This window comes from Mesocricetus auratus, unplaced genomic scaffold, assembly GCF_017639785.1.
Source record: "Mesocricetus auratus isolate SY011 unplaced genomic scaffold, BCM_Maur_2.0 Super-Scaffold_100025, whole genome shotgun sequence".
In the NCBI taxonomy this organism is placed as follows: Eukaryota; Metazoa; Chordata; class Mammalia; order Rodentia; family Cricetidae; genus Mesocricetus; species Mesocricetus auratus.
The window spans coordinates 9,145,079-9,162,164 of NW_024429206.1; the positions used below are offsets into that span (position 1 = coordinate 9,145,079).

Below are 17,086 nucleotides of genomic sequence, written 5' to 3' on the forward strand. Positions count from 1 at the left end.
TGCGCGTGCGTGCCCATGAATGCATATGTGGAGGCTAGGAATCAATGTTGCGCAGAGTGGACAGTGTGTGTGTGTGTGTGTGTGTGTGTGTGTGTGTGCACGTGTGCGTGCGCGTGCACGTGTGTGCCCATGAATGCATGTGTGGAGGCTAGGAATCAATGCTGCGCATCTTCCTCTATCATCCCCCACTTCATTTTTTGAGACATGGTCTCTCACAAGGATCTGGGGTTATCAATCAGGGTGAACTGTCTGGCCAGTGAGCCGCAGAGATCCTGCTGTCTCTGCCTCCCCAGCACTGGGAGCGGAGACACATACCGCCATGCTAGGTTGGTAATGATTGTCTACTTGCCAGGGTCTAGCACTGGGAGCAGAGACACATACCGCCATGCTAGGTTGGTAATGATTGTCTACTTGCCAGGGTCCAGCATCACCTCGGAGACATATGCCGCCATGCTAGGTTGGTAATGATTGTCTACTTGCCAGGGTCTAGCATCACCTCGGAGACTGGCCTCTAGCTATGTTAGTGAAGAACCATCGATATTAACTGAAGTGGATAAACACATCCTACGGGAGTAGCCGGCACCATTCCCTGGCCCCGAGGCCTGGGCTGCATAGAAATAAGAAAATTAGCTAATCAGTAATCCTCACCTCTGCCTCCTGATCATGGGCTACAACACGACCTCACACACCTGCCAGCACTGTGGTGGACTGGACTCTCAGACTGTGAGTTCCACCAGGCCTGACAACCTGAGTTCCGTCCCTGAGACCCACAGAGTGGAAAGAGAGAACAGATTCCCACAAATCGTCATCTGATGGCAACATAGGGACTCTCAGACTGTGAGTTCCACCAGGCCTGACAACCTGAGTTCCGCCCCTGAGACCCACATAGTGGAAAGAGAGAACAGATTCCCACAAATCGTCATCTGATGGCAACATAGGGATAGTAGTACAACCTGCTTGAAACTGATGCAGCCAAGCAGAACCTCATGAAGCCCCGCCCCACTTTATTCTACTCATACCCATGCCTTCTATTGGCTGAATCCAAGAAGTGGGACTATGCTGATTGGCTTAACTGCCCAAGGTACCAAAGAGGGTTTAGAAGTCAGTGAATGGACCTAAAACCACCAACACATACCATCCCAGGCCACCTCCAGGCTGAGAAAGGAAAGCAGGGACCACCTCTGCTTCTCTTTGGTTTCAAGATCATAAGCATCCCATTAAATTTTCAGCAACCTGAGGATGGTCCAGAAGGGACTCAATGGGACACAAAGGTTGTGGGACAAAGACGGACAGCTAAACCTTAAAGGCTTCACAAATGGAGAGGGAAGCTCCCCAAACAAAGTCGGGGTGTACTCAAGAGAATCAATGTGGATGCTGAGCCTTGGGAAGTGGGGCCAGCCTCATCCCACTGATAGGAGGAGGGCACAGCTCCCCACACCCCATCAGGAGCAACCTCTACCCTCAGTTGACATCTGTGACTGGGAGGAGTCTGCGGGAAAAGGAATGGGCAAAGCATAAGGCCATGTCCAGAAGACTGGCTGCATGGAAGGGCTTCAAGCTCAGGAGGTGATGTATTCAGGGGAACCCTTAGGAAGAGCTCTGATTTGGGAAACAGGTTGCATTGTTGGGGGCTAATGGATGGTCCCAGACCAAGAAGATGGCAGCTCAAAATGGAGAAGGGTTGGGAAGAAAGGGAAATAGTATTACAACTGAGCAGTCTGGAGACTCTGGATGAAGTCATTTGGGACCATGAGCATGTGATAATTGTTTCAACTGCTGACCAAAGCTGAGCCCCCCATTGGTGGCCTGGCGGGGAGGCTACATCCCTGGGTAGAAGGATGATTGGGTGGGGCTCTAGAGCATGAGCTAGCAAACTGACAGACACTGTGACACCCCCTGGCCCTCCCAGCCGTTGACCCCATAGCCCCAGTGTCCCAGAAGCCCAAACCAATTCCACACTACAGTGCAAACACCCAGCCTCTGGTGGGCAGATGGAGATTTGGTTGCTGTCCCCAGAGTACCTCCATCCTGTGGATACAGATACAGAGCTATGCCTGAGGGATGGCCTTGACTGAAGGAGGGATAGGGAATCACCTACACACAGCATCTTCGGGGCAGGCAGGGCAGGTAATGAAACCACCAAAATGTGGCACACACACATAAGCTCGGTTCTAGAATGGACCTACATTTCTTAGCCTTTTTTTTCCTGCCCCCAACTCAGTGCTTCCCTGACAGGGGCAGACACAACCTGTTTGCTCCAGGCTGGGCTAGATAACCTTTCCTGTGTTCCCAGCACCATTTGCCTGGCGTCTCCCTAAACATGTCTAGTGGTCATTATAAACCTTCAAGCAAGTTATGTGACCTTTCCCAAACCCACATTTCTTTCCTTAATAGGTTCCTAATAGGGTCATTGAGGCTTAATGGTATGGTACTTAGGTTGTTGCCTGGAGCAGAGAGAACAAGCAGGAAGTATTATCTGGGGTGGGACTTGGCCACTTCTCAGACTTGAGGCCTGAGGCAGAATCCGTGGCAAGACCCATTTCCCATGCCTATGATTTCCAGTCCCTCAGGTGGCCCTGCATAGAGTCACAGTGATGGCATCTTCCTTTCAGGTGATTATTGGGTTGGGGATCTATCAGATATCTGAATAAGATCATATTATTTTAACTTCCTTTCTGTTGCTGTGATAAACTCCTCTATCCAACTCTCTTATATAGTCCAGGACCACCTGCCTGGGGAATTGTGCCACCCAGGGTGGGCTGGGCCCTCCTACATCAATTAACAATGAACAAAATCTTTAACAGACATGCCCACAGGTCAATCTGAACTGGGCGATCTGTCAGTTGAGACTCCTGCCTCAGGTGACTCTAGACCTGTAGTTCTCAACTTTCCTAATGCTTGCTATGAACTTTTAATACAATTCTCATGTTGTGGTGACCCCTGGCCATAAAATTATTGTCATTGCTACTTCTTAACTGTAATTTTGCTGCTATTATGAATCATAATGATCTCAGGTAACCCCTGTGAAAGGGTTGGTTATTCAAACCCTCCCCAAGGGCTTGTGACTCAGGTTGAGAACCACTGTTCTAGACTATGTCATGTTGAAAGTCAAAACTAACCAAAACAGCTATCAACTCAAGAGTGCTGTGGTTCTGAAACATTGGACAAAGTCCCCATGGAGTTTTCCTCTTTGTATCAAAGCTCCCTACATCATCTGTATGGTGGTGTCTGTACTTAGCATGCCTTTACCTCGACAGGCTGTGCAACTTTAGCCCCAGCATGTCCTCTCTGCCCCTTTCCCTGCCATTTTTGTCATAGCTACCTTCTGTTCTTTGGTCACAGTAACATTGCCAATTGATACATTATTTCTCTGTTTGCTTGTGGAATGAGAACACAGGCCCCAGGAGGTTCCGGCCAGGCCTGTCCATTTACTTAATCTCCCTCTGGTCTAAATCACATAGTGGCTGCCAAGTGAGTATTTACCAGGTGACTGAATGCTAAGCCGTGGTCCAGGTGCTTTGCCAGTGGATATGAATATGTATAAATGTATATTTGTTGGTGTGGCTGAGGAAAATCCTTGGGGGAAACTCACAGTTCTAGAACACCAGTGGCCAGCAAACAATGTGCAAATATAAACAAACAAACAAACAAAAAAACCAGTCGTGTCCCTTCTCCAAAATGCTTGGGAGCAGAAGTGTAAGACTTCAGGTGTTCTTCAGATTTTTCAGTGTTTGCATCTACGTAGTGAGCTATCTTGGATGGGTCCTTGATTGAAGCACAAAGTTCATTTCCGTTTCCTATGTACCTCCCACACCCAGGCTGAGGTGGTTTTATGCAGTATTATTAGTGCAATTTTATTTTGACTTCCCATGAGGTCAACTGGGGAATTTTCCACTTGTAGCCTCAAACCAAAACACACTAAGTTTTGGAGTTTCCTGGGTTTTCAGATTGAGAATTCTTATGCTGTCCACCAAGTGGGTGAGAGTTCACACTTTGGCCAACCCATGGGATGAAGCAACCTAGAATGTTCCTATGAGTCAGCAAACCTTTATTAAATGACTGGTGTGTCCCAAACACTGGTATGCAGTGCTAGGAGCCAGAGATGGAGAAGCAGAGGTCTTTCCTGAGGGCTCTGCTGCCATGTGTGGAGGCAGAGGCACTAGGCAGCACCGAGTGGTGGAAAGAGAGGACAGTGTTGGAGCAGAGCTGAGGGCATCAGTCACTCACTGTGAGCCACTGGTGTCTACCTGTTTCTATGCTCTACCCCCAAAGCTCCCTTTTCATGTCTTACAGCTCTGCTGGAGTCCTTGGGTGTCTTTATCCCTCCCCTTGAGGAGCCATTGTAAGCTCTCCGAGGCTGTGCTATACCACCTAAGTGCTTTATGTGATAATGGAATCAACACACAGAGCTGAGCGCAAAGAGCCTGAACAGTGCCAAAGCTCTGACACCTGGAGATTGCTGCCCACCTGTAAGGTGACATATGGCCAGTTGCAGTTCCATGTATGCTTGCAGGTGACACAAGATGCCTTGGTTAGAGTCACTGGCTTTTATTACTCATGTCATCAGTAGAAACCAGGATATTATCATTGAGCCCAATCCCAGTAGGCAACACAAAGAGGATTTAGTGATATTCAGGAGAGGAATCCAAAACTCAGGAAGCCAACTCTTGAATGATGGGAAAACCTGATCTCTGTCCCAAAATCAGTTGGTACCTTCCTTGCTTCTGAATATTCACCCTGTTTCTGTCTTCCAATGCTCTCCTCTTTACAAACATGCTTGGAAACAGTCTTCTTAGTTAAAGCAGATAGAAATGTGAGAGACATGTGATCTCAAGAGATACAGATATGTGGGTGGACAGGTAGTGAACAGATGGATGCATGTATAGATACATGGATGGATGCATGGGTGCATCATGGATGGATGATAGATGCATGGATGGATAGATGGATACATGGATTCATGGATACATCAACAGATATACTGATGGATGGATGAATTCATGTGTGCAAGAGTATGTGGTAGGGTACATAGATGAATCATTGGATGATATGATATGTGGATTTATGTAGACATAGATGAATGATTGGATGAATGAATGATAAATATGATAAATATATTATTGAGTGAATGGGTTGGTGGATAAGTTCATGAGTGAATGGACAGATGGATTATGTGTGGATGGTGGATGGGCAGATGGATGGATACATACATAGATAGACAGGTGGATGGATAGATAGATGGATGGATTCATGTAGAGGGGGGATGGATGATTGATTCATGTATACATAGGTGGCTGGATATATGGGTAGGTAGATAATTGATGAAATAAATGCCTTCATGAAAAGATGCACCCATACATGCACTGGCAGATAGATATATGTATGAATGAATCCATGCATGCATGGTTGGAGAGTGGGTGGATGTGTGAATGGATGATGAATGGATGGGTGGATGGATGGATAGATGAATGGTATATTGATGTATACATAGGTGGATGGGTGGGATCATGTATGTATGCATTAGACACATATATTGATGAATGGTGGATGGATGGATGATGGATTCATGTGTGCATGGTTTGATGGGTGGATGGATGGTGGATTCGTGTATATATGGATGGAGAGATGGGTGGATAGATAATGGGTGAATTAATGCATTCATGAAAGGAGGCATATATGCATGGACAGATAGATATATGGATGGATAAATGGGTGTATGAATGGATGATGAGTAGATAGGTGGAAAATTGGATGTATGGTATATTGATGGATCCATGTGGTCATAAATGGATGGGTGGATTGGTGAATGAGAGGACAGTGAATGAATTTATATATGCATGGACAAGATAGATAGATAGATAGATAGATAGATAGATAGATAGATAGATAGATAGACTCACGTGTGTAATGATATATGGGTATATGGATGTGTGGATGGATGGACATATAAATAAATTCATGTGTTCATGGTGGGCATGTTCATATGTGTATGAATGAGCAGATGGATAGATGAGAGATGATGGATAGACAGATGGATGGGCTGCTTGCTGGGTAGGTAGGCAGTAGGCAGCAAGAGGAAAAGTCCCTAGGCAATGCTTTTTAAGCTGCATTTCTAGAAGTCCTAAGTGTTTGGGGGGTTCCTAAAGGAGGAGGATGGGAGAGGAAGAGGTTTTTAACCTTCCCCAAGATACCTCTGTCTTTCCTGGGGAAACATTGCTTTTTTATCTCAGACACTCCTTTTTATGAGTGTATATTAATCATGCTAAAAGGTAGCATTTTCACACATGTATACAACGGACTTCAATCATATTTACCCCATAATCCTCCCTTTCCTCCTGCTCCTCCTGTAGCTGGCTCCCCCCAGTAAGACCCGTTTCCATGCCCACCAACACCAATGGTGACCTCAAGGTTCATCCCTCTCCCGTCCTTGCTAACACTTGTTAGAATTCACTCTCTCGATAACCATTCCAGCTGGGATGGGCTACAGCCTCAGTCTATTTCTGTTCCGTTTGTAGTTAAGTATAGTGAACATTGTTTTCATCGGTCATTTGTTCTTTTTTCTTATGTCTGTTCAATTCTGTGCTAATTAGGTTTTATCAACTTGACACAAGCTAGAGTTATTTGGGAAGAAGGAGCCTCGATTGCGGAAATGCTTCCATCAGATAGGCTAAAGGCAAGTCTGCGGGGGCATTTTCTTGATTAAAGATTGATGTGGAAGACCCAGCTCATTGTGGGCAGTGCCACTCCCAGGCAAGTGGTCCTAGGGTGTGTAAGGAAGCAGGCTGAGCAAGCTATGGGGAGTAAGCCAGTAAGCAGCACCCTTCATGGCCTCTGCTTCAGCTCCTGCCTCCAGGTTCCTGCCCTGACTTCCCTCAGTGATGGATGGTGCTGTAGAACTGTGAGCTGAAATAAGCCCTTTTCTCCCTGGTTGCTTTTCATCAGGGTGTTTGTCACAGCAACAGAAAAGCAAACCAAGACAAATTTTAGGTCCTTTACCCACTAATGATTAGGGTTTTTTTTTTTGTTTTTTGTTTTTGTTTTTTTCGAGACAGGGTTTCTATGCATTGTTTTGGAGGCTGTCCTGGAACTCACTCTGTAGACCAGGCTGGCCTCAAACTCACAGAGATCCACCCACCTCTGCCTTCCGAGTGCTGGGATTAAAGGTGTGTGCCACCAACACCCGGCAATTAGATGATTTTTTAATGTTTATTTGTTTGAACTCCTTATATATTCTGGACCCTATCCTCTTGTCAGGTGGAGAGCTGGCAAGAGCCTTCTTCCATTCTACATTCACTTAATTGTTTATTCATTTCTTCGCTAATTCTGATTTCATGCATTCCCATTGACATTCTGGCTATGATTTCCAGATCTGCTGAGGTCCTCTTCAGAAAACCCTGGTCTATGTCTGTATCATGAAGTATGGGCAGCTTCAGAGTCTTGAATCTTATATTAAGGTCTCCGGTCTGATGTAAACTGGTTTTTGCATGGTGTGGTAGGGAGCTTAGTTGCATTCTTCCTCCTATGGATATGGGTTCCTCCAGCACCAGTTGTTGAAAAGTCTTTTCTCCAGGGATTTGGGACCTCAGGGCCCTCTGTCCTATTCAACTGGCCATGTTTGGTTTATTGCCCATAGCATGCGGACGTTGTCACTATGGCTCTGTAATACACTTTGAGTTCTGGTGTTGCAATCCGTCTGGACTTTCTTCTTTCTGCAAAGCACTGCTTTGACTATTTGGCCTCTTCCAACATCTGTAGATCCTCTTTCCTCCTATAACTGTTGGCTTCTGTGAGACTGTCTCGAAAAAGGAAATAATTAATTAACTAACAGGCATCATGGTATGTATCCATAACTCAGGATCAGAAGTTCAAGCTCATCTTTGTCTACATAGGGAGTTCAAAGCCAGTCTGGACTACATGAGACCCCTGTCTCGAAAATAATAATATAATAATAATAATGTACAACAAACTATGGCCATCCTACATACAATCATGTATACAATTTCATTTGAATAATGAATATTGTGAGAATATCACGAATATAGAGGAGTCCCAAGCTTACTTAACACATCAGAGCTGCAAGCAGCTTCTTAAAATTCAGATAACCACGCTCTGCTTCTCCTCCAGTGTCACTGATTGGGACAAGGGCAGAAAAGTGTGCAGGTGCCACGCAACTCAGCTGCTGCTGCTGGTGGTGGTGGTGGTTCTGGTGGTGGTCCAAGGACTCACCTCCTAAAATCAGTAGTGTGGAGAAACTGGCAAATCTTCCCACCCAATTGGGTTGAGTTACTGAATGCCTGGGATGCATAAACCAACTGCTAGACATTTGAAAACATCAAAATAGATTCCAACATGACTGCTACCTTCAAAAAGGCCAATAACCAACACACAGGTAGGAGTCAACCAAGCCCAGAACTGAGTCCTAAGCTTTCAGATGTCACCAGCTCTTCCCTCGTCTGCACGATTAGAGAGAGTGTGCCCACTTGAATCACCCGGGTATCAGAGTGCAGGGCTGTCTGACTGGGAAGAATAAAATGGCTTCTCTCACTAAATCTTTGAAGTGAGAGCAAGGCTGCAGATTGTTAGCGCTCAGGTGACCGCTGTCGTCTGTGAGTTTAGGTTCCTGCCTAAGGATCTCACCACCCGACCTAGGAGGTGGGACAATGCTCCACACACAGTTATCAGAAGGAGGGAGTTGTGGCTAATTAAATGAATGATGCATTTGGCACTATTATCTTGATATATAAGCAAGAAAGCCAAACGTACAAAAGGCAGAGGTCCCCTGAATTGAGGAGGTTATGGCACTCTTCCGCAGTCTTCACCCGACAAGCTGCTGCAGAGCCCCGAGCAAACCTAGAGTTGAGACGGAAGCTACATTCTAGTCCAACTTCCTTCATTTCATAGATGCCCGGAGAGGGGAGTAGTCTCGCCCAAGGTGAGGCAGAGTTAGGTGAAGGATTGTGGTACCTGTGTAAGGATTAGGCATTATGCTGGCCTGCCCCTGTCACCTGGCAGAATGCACTCAGGCAATACCCTGGTCAGCCCAGATGCAAAGGACCCCTTTAAAAGAAAGACCTCTGCCCACTTACCCTCTCTTTCCCCTTCTCTTTCTTGTTGTTCTCCTGGGGCAGACAGGACTTCTCTCTCCCTCCTCCTGTCTTCTCTCTGTCTCTGCTTCTCTTTTACCTCTGTTCTCTTCCCTCCCTCCTCCTTTCTAGTAAAACTTCTCACTTAAGCTCTGTCTGCCTGGCATGTTTGTCCCCCGCCTAGGTCACCCTTGCCCGCCATGGAATCCGCCAAGGTTCCCCTTGCGCTTATTCCTAACAACCTGACCCTGACTTGGGGGCTTTCTAGAATATGAAGCTGTAATTTCTACAGCTCTTCTGTCCTCCATCCACACCCCCAGTGACCTCCCCCAGGGACTGCTCAGTAGTAGCCAATGGTACGATCTTTTTCCGTGAATATCTGGTCACAGGAGATCTCTGCTTTGATAAGGGAGGGATGTCATGAATTCTGAGAAGCTGTGTCATTGAATTCCAGATGTCTGGAGCCAAAGATGAGGACCCAGTCCAGCTTGCTGGGATAACCTCACAGCCACAAAAGAGCCAACTTGGGACCAAGGAGATCATCTGACTCTGTCTCCCCAACAGCTTGCCGTGAGGACACAGCCATCCCAGCTCTGCGTACTTTGGGGGGTCCCATCCGTGAATGTTGGGAATTCTTAGACACCCGACAGTTTGTGACACTATGATGGGGATCTCTCTTGACACCACACAGTACCATTCAGGGGAGCTGAAGCCCACATTTGTGGTCAGAACTCTGACCACATCAGTGACCTCAATACTTTAATTTGATGGGAATATTAGAATTCTCTGCAGACCCCACCATTCTCCGATGTCTCACACTCAGCCCGCTTTATTCATTCTCTAGAAGTAAGGCACAAGCCCTGGTTATAACCTTCAAACTCCAAGCTCCAGCCTGGCTGTCCACACTGGGAGGCCTGAAAAACAGGAAGTGACAAGGCAAGGCTTGGACTAGATATTATATTAACAGGCCCAGCAGTCGCTTGCCACCCAATTTAGCCCAGCTTGTCCAAGACCCAGGCCAGAGGTCCCAAAAGTTGACTAAAAGAAACCACAGTGTCTTTCAGGTGGGGTCTCAAAAAAAGTAAATTGGCTACCGTGAAGGCTTAGCGCCATCTGTCGGTCATTTTGGGAACTGCTTCTCTGCTGAGCCAGCTTGCTAAATTCAATGGCCATCAGGTAGCCCTGGAGACAAATTACCAGTCTGGGGGCCCTTTTAACTTTAATGGGGCTTTGGACACTGAGAAACCTTTGTGTGCTGGAGTTTGCATATACATTACATTAAATTCTCCTTTGAGGTCCAGGGACTCCAAGCTCACACAGCCCATGAGTGAGAGTCAGGTCATGGTGTTCCTTATGCCCAGATTGCTCCTTAAAACCGTTCCTCCCTCATCTCTGCCAGAGTCTCACAAATTATTTCCGGTGTCTGGGGTAACATCTGCAGGAACTGTGGCACTCCCTCCTTCCCTAGGGACACTAGCCTCCCAGATAACTATGTTCCTTATACCAGGTCCTGTCTAGCCTGCCAACCTTCTGGCTCCAAGGCTACTTAGATGAAATGCGTTCCCTCTTATGATCCCTGAGCTGGAGGGAAAAACCAATCAGCCACCCACAGGCTGCTGCCCCTACATGGTTCTGGAACTTTCTGGCCTTGCCCTACGTATAATGCCAGACAGCATTTCCAGGGCCCTTCATTTCTCTAACTGCAAAAGAAACTGCTGGGCATGGAGTCTCAGAACAAATGCATTGGAACAACGACTCCCAGGCAAACACCCGGGGCTGAGCTCAGACGCTAGCTAACTTCATTGCTGAAACCAGTATCTCTCACCCAGAGAGATAAGTGGAGCTGATTCGGGGAGACAGGGGATCTGATTGCCATGGCAACGATGAGAGGGACAGCCCTGAGGCTGTCATCACCCCTGTAACTGGCTGGGGGGGGTGGAAATTCTTCAGAACTGAGGAATAACGGAATGTGAGTGTAGGTTAAAGAGGCTGAAAGAATTCAAGGACTTCATTGAACAGGGCCATGTATACAGTTGGTGCCTAATAGGGGCATTGTCACTGAATGCACGAACCCTGGCTGAATGAATGGTTGGCCCTTCATTCACGTATTCAAACAAGTGTGTGTTTGGCTGTTGGTTGGCGCTGGGATTCTCACAACGCCCCCCCCAAGTGGAAAACACAGCCCTGAGTGTCTGCTTCAATGGGTGTGGGGTGGGGTAAGGATTGTCAAGCGCTTTTCAGGGGACAGTGGCCTAGTTGTCCAGGAACAATCTTTGAGAACCAGTGACTTGGAGTGATGAGTGATAGTGGCTGTCCTACCCTTGTGAGTATCTTTCCGGTTTAATGCTGAATTTGTAAATTTTCCCAAGAGCACGGTGTATTCCGAGAATAACAGTAGCTTGGAGCAGGGGGTTCTCCAAAGAGGGGGTGTTTATGCAAAGATCCTACATCTCAGTACGGTTTGTGTAGTTGGGGGAAGAGACGCGATTGTTTTATTAAACACAGAAAATGCTGGGACCGCTTCTTTCCTGTCGCCTTACCTAGCCCCTTAAGTTTTAGTGTAAGAGACATAATTAAGTCCCATTGTATGGATGAGGAGGCTTTGGCTGCTAGTGGCAAAGGAGAAGCCCGGAACTCATAGCAGGAACAGACCCTCCAGGTCTGTGCCTGCATAGACACCTTGAGGTTGCTGCTGCTATCTGAGTGGTAGGCGTCTGCCTTGCAGCCTGGACACAGCTGCAAGCCAGCCAGCGGCGCTGCTCTCCTCTCCCCTCCCGGGCTCTTCAAGTGTTTTCACTGATGGGTGAATTCAACAGATGCCTTTCGATCGCAGCCTATTAAATTAGCCCCTCTCTGCAGCCAAAAGAAGATAATTATGTTTTCATTAGCCCTGGGTAATATATTAGCCCTTGGTGGCAGCCACATAGAGTAAGCAAACCCAGTCCCTCTTCCCTTGGCTTCCCAGGGCCAACTCTTTGCAGAGGACCATGGAGAACATGGAGGCGGGTAGATAGAAACACTTTTTCTGCCCGCTGGCCATGCAGGGGTTTGGGGTGAGACCCCGTGCCTGGAGCAGATGTCTGGATATGTCAGCCAACTCAGTCCCTCTCAGACTAAGAAAGGCGACATCTACCCTTAAACGCCCAAGGCGGCTGCTGGTAGAATCAAGCCACAACACCCTCTAGGTCACTGCATCCAAGAGGCATTTAGGGACTGTTCCTATTATCCTGTCCAGAGCCACCTAGCTGATGGCAAGAATCTCTGGTTTGTTTTCCTGCACTTCTCGAGAATGTAGGCTCTGCCCCGCTTTAGCCAGGAGGCTCCCCAACACCGGGAGCCACTCCCCTCCCTTCCCAACCCAGCACAGTGGCTCCGGCTTCATTTCTCTCCCCCCTTTCTCTCCAAGAAGGCAAGCACTTCGGAGTCCTGAGGATGGAACCCAGGCCCTCGTACACAATCAGATGAGCACCGACACTGAACCACACCCCGCCCCGCCCCAGCCAGGATCTGGGTTCTAGCATCTGATTTCTCATTCGCTGCTTTGGGGGCTAGGAGAGGTTCCGTCTCCAGAGCCACCAATGTCCCCTCTGTGGGGCACGAGTGAGGAGAGGAGCCACCCTTGTCCTTTTGGTGACAATTTAATGAACTGTGTGCCTGTAAAGGCTTGCTTCAAAGCCAGCGAAATGAAAAGTGACCCATGGGAGAGAGCCATGGTCCTCTCTAACCAAGTAACTGGGTTACATCCTGGTTCTCCTTAACCCCATGGAAACAAGGGTGAGGATGACAAGTCTGTCTGTCTGGTGGTGGTGGGGCTCTTCTGGTCTCTATATAAATACCTGCTTCTATTTCTCTCTCTGTCTCTCTCTCTGTCTCTCTCTGTCTCTCTCTCTCTCTCTCACACACACACACACACACACACACAACACATGCACACACACACACACAAACTGCTCTTGGTGGTAGGCTCCTCCCCTGGACTCAGGCTCTGTCCTTCCTGCAGGAGCTCCAGAACCTCTTAGTCCTGTCTTACCATCACTTGCACCAGGATGCCTAGCAACAGTGACAGGATTGGGGGCAGTGGGTTTCTGTCTCCTTCTCCCCTAACAGGCCAATTCTGCTTCTTCAGTCACACAGCCAAGCCTTGGCCCTGACCCCATATGTCACAGCTCTGCCTTCCCCACTGACCACCCTTTGAATGGGAGATGGCACACTCTGAACCTCTGCTGACCCCAACTCCCCCACACAGCAGGCTGGCATGGGGCTCTAGAGCAGGTGAACTGCCAGCCCACTGGAGAAGCAGCCTCTCTTCCTGGCTTCCTGATTTTCCCCAGTTGCCATGGTAATTGAGGGAGCAGTATTGAGACCCAACACCGTGGAAGCCCAGTGCTCAACTTCGAAAGGGATCAGGGAGAAGCTGGGCCCAGGATGGACAGAGTCCAGACTGCAAGGACTTACTCCAACCTCCTCTTCTAGGACACTCATTTACCCCGTGACATATAGTCAGTCCTCCTCATCAGTGTCAGCATGGCTGACTGGTCTTTTCGGAGCAGGTACTGTATGCCAGACACTAAATTAAGAGCATTGCCACTATCGCTTAACTATACCAGCCTCACCACAGCTCAAGACCCACGTCAGAGGCTCAGGAAGCAGGCTTCAGACCTGGCACACCCAGTCAGGAAGCGGCAGAGCCTGGCAGGCCGATGGAATTTCTCAGGCCCTCCCTGGACACACACTCTTCACACCCCACCAGTGTTTTCTCTTGCCTCCCTCCCCTCCCCTGATCCTCTAGCTCTCTTCCTGCGCCCCTCAAGGGCATAGCCCCTTTCCCCAGGCTTGACACGTAAGATTATCTGAAGACCATGTATGAGCAACAAGGAGGGGTAGCTGGCTCTCGGCCTCTGTGCAACTGTACTCAGAGTGTGCCACTCCTTTGCTGAGGCTGGGGGTGGGGGAGAGCAAGCTAGCAGCCAGGTGTCTGGGTGTGTTTGGGTCTGAATCCTTGTCTCCTTCCTTGAGTCTGACTCCCCCTACACACACTCACACACACACACACACACACACACACACACACACTCCTTCCCCAAGAGTGTGTGAGCAATAGCGACAGTTAAATGCAAAAAGCGCCTGTGCAATCTGCCCAGGGAAAGACAGCTTTAGAGACGGGTTTATATGGTTACCCATATGTTAGAGCCCCTAAGAAAGGAAGGGAAGAGTTCTCTGAGCCTGCCCCTCCCCCAGCCCAGCCCTTGGCCTCTCCTGGCATTGGGGTCTCCAGACGATAAGAGAATAAGACTCCCCTGCGGGGGTTTTCTACCCCTCCCTACACACAACACCTATACTTTGCTCTGAAAAACACCAGAACTAGACATCTTTTTCAGAATGTCTGCCCAGCCAAGAACCAGGGCCAGAACCCAGGCTGTCTTCTCCCGCGGGCTCTGTGAGGGGCTTCTTGCCCTGCTCCGAGGGGCTGTGCGCGAGCTGTCCCATTAAGGAATTGTTGCACCACGTTGGACAGAGACAACCACCTGCCTCAGCTAGATCCTCCTCTGCTCCCCCTCCCCACTGTGGTCACTACCTCCAGCCCCCTTCGGACTTCTCAAAATTGTCATTGTGTGTATGTTGATCTTTTTTCTGATAGAAAAAATGGAAATTAGGTTACATAAAAGATGTATGCTTTCAAGCCCAGAGCGGCCCTTTTAATGAGGGTTGCGACGTCTCCCTCCCCACGCCCATAAACCAGCCCGTTGGACGTCACCACTAATTCGTTTCAGCGGTGATAGGATAAAGCAGGGACATTAAGAAATAAATTCCCCCTCACGACCCTCGCTGAGCTCGCAGCGCGGTCCCTGCATATTGATGCAGCCGCGGGGCGCAAGCGACTACTTAGCACAGCCTCTACTCCGAGGGGCAGCTGTGGCCGGGGTGAGCCGGGTTGCGCATGGGGACGCTGGCAACCTCCAGTCCTGAACTTGGCTGGGCTAGGGCGGAGCGAGGCGGGAGCTAGGGGCCGGGAGGGGGCGGGGAGCGCTCGCTCTGGAAGCTCCTATCCCCGAGGCGCTGCTGAAGCCTGGAGCATCCTGCCCCGGAGCGAGGCTCTGAATCTGCGCGCTTGACAGCCGCGGCAGAAGGAGGCGCGGGAGACAGGGTGATCAGCAAGACCCACAGCCCTGGAACTGCGCGGGGACTCTGGCAGCAGGTGAGTTCTCTACCTCGAATCTAGGGTGTCCCATGTACCCTCTCCCAGACCGGTGCTCTAGCTCGGACAGTGTGCGTCCCAACTTGGCTCTCTCCTTGGTAGCCTGGTTCTCCTGGTAATGGGGCGGACCCAGGTACCCGAGATGTGAGCTCCTGGGAAGATGGGTCCTATCACCTCGCTCCAACTTTACAGGGTCAGCGGACCCTCCCAACCCCATTTCCCGATGTTCCCTACCCCTGAGTCACAACGGCAGGGATCCATGACCCTAGTCTTTTATGTAGCCTGAGGCTTAGGATGCTTGACCCTGAGAACCTTGGCACCTGCGGGGCCTCAACTTCCTCCTCTGGGAGACTGTAGCTTCCTCGCTCCTGCCACCACCACCCCCCTAGCAGTGACCCTGTTGGTGACTCTGACATGGCCAGAGGGGACCTGGGCTGCAAGGCTGGCTTGCTGGAGCGCTGCTCCTTCCTTGGCTTTCCAACTTTGCTCCTGCGGGCTGGCACAATCCTGTAAAGCAGCCCTCACTTCCCCAAACGGGAAAGTTGCACCTCTCCCGCCAAGGAGACTGTAGAGAGCTCCTGATGGTTCCCAGAGCAGAGGGAAGGCACTCTGAGGGTCTCTGCCATGCACAGCTTTTCATCCAAGGAACTCAAGAGTGAGGCAGGATTCCCAGGAGATTCGACTTCCCTGGCCACTCGTGGACACTTGAGTCTTGGAGTGGAGCACAGGACGTGAGAGGCTCACCTCCACCCTTAGGGCGAGGTGGCCTCAGCACCTGCAGCTGTCTGTACACTGGAGACCTGGCTGTCTGGAGCAAGCCAGGCTCGAACAGGCATACAGCGGGGCAGGGACCTTAGAGGGACTCCCCTGGGTTCTAATCCTAAAGCTGCTGTTTCAGGTGAGTCCCTTCCTCTCTCTAAGTCTATTTTTCTCGTGTGTAAAAGAAGTGGCCCTCTCCGGGGGATTTGTTGACAAACATTTAAAACATCGTAAGTGTTGATGATACCCGAAGCTGAGGGTAGGTCCTCAGTGCGCGGGAAATATTACTGGTGGTCGCGTCTGATACAGCCTGGGACAGATCCTGGGGCATCTTGTGGTTTCGCTAGACCGAGGGTCCTCAGGAAGGTGATTTAAGCTGCGCCTACCTCCATCTCCCAGTCTGCCCAAGCAGACCCTGGGGAGATGCATCCCATTTTGCTGCAGATGAGGCTCTTTAAAACATTGGCCGACTCATGGGGAACCCCAAATCTGGCTTCACACCCATATTCACAGACTGCATAGGGAGCTCTAGAGGCCCCCCACAGAGGGAGAGTTCCCCAAAGGTGAGTTGGCAGGTGTGATATGCAGGCAAGCCTGGGGCACACAGGGAGTGTCTGCTCCAATACTGGGGGCCAACAAAAGGAGTTGACCCTTCAGGCCACTCCGCTAAAATGGGTGTGAGGAAAAGCACCCCCCTTGCTCAGTCCCACTCAAACTGGGATCAGAGCAAATAACAGATCTGGGGGGATGGGGGCCTGAAGACAGCTTCCTGGAAAACTGATTTTCTTGGTTGGATTTTTGCTTTTGTGTTTAGTGGGTTTGTTTGGGGTTTTGTTTTTTTAAAACTTGGAGTGTATGCCAGAATGGAGTGTAGGGGTTATGCCCACTCTTTATCCTTGGGAGCTGTCAGCAGGCAGGGTTGAGAATCCTTCACAGGTTCCCAAAAGGAAGCACTTTATCCCCACGATTGCCAATGCCACTGCCCTAGTCCAGATTCTAGAAGAAACCGAGAGACATGGCGCTTTGCGCATGCTGCAAGCTTCTACCG

At 49.4% G+C, this 17,086-nt stretch overlaps 1 protein-coding gene across 1 annotated transcript in view; it reads left to right on the forward strand.

Annotated features, from left to right (window-relative positions):
* The first annotated feature begins 14,847 nt into the window (after nt 1–14,847).
* Nucleotides 14,848–17,086, forward strand: part of Nos1 (nitric oxide synthase 1) — a 109,356-nt gene continuing 107,117 nt past the window's right edge. Inside the window, 1 exon segment of the mRNA XM_040731341.1 lies at nt 14,848–15,279. The gene's annotated coding sequence lies outside the window, so the exon portion shown is untranslated.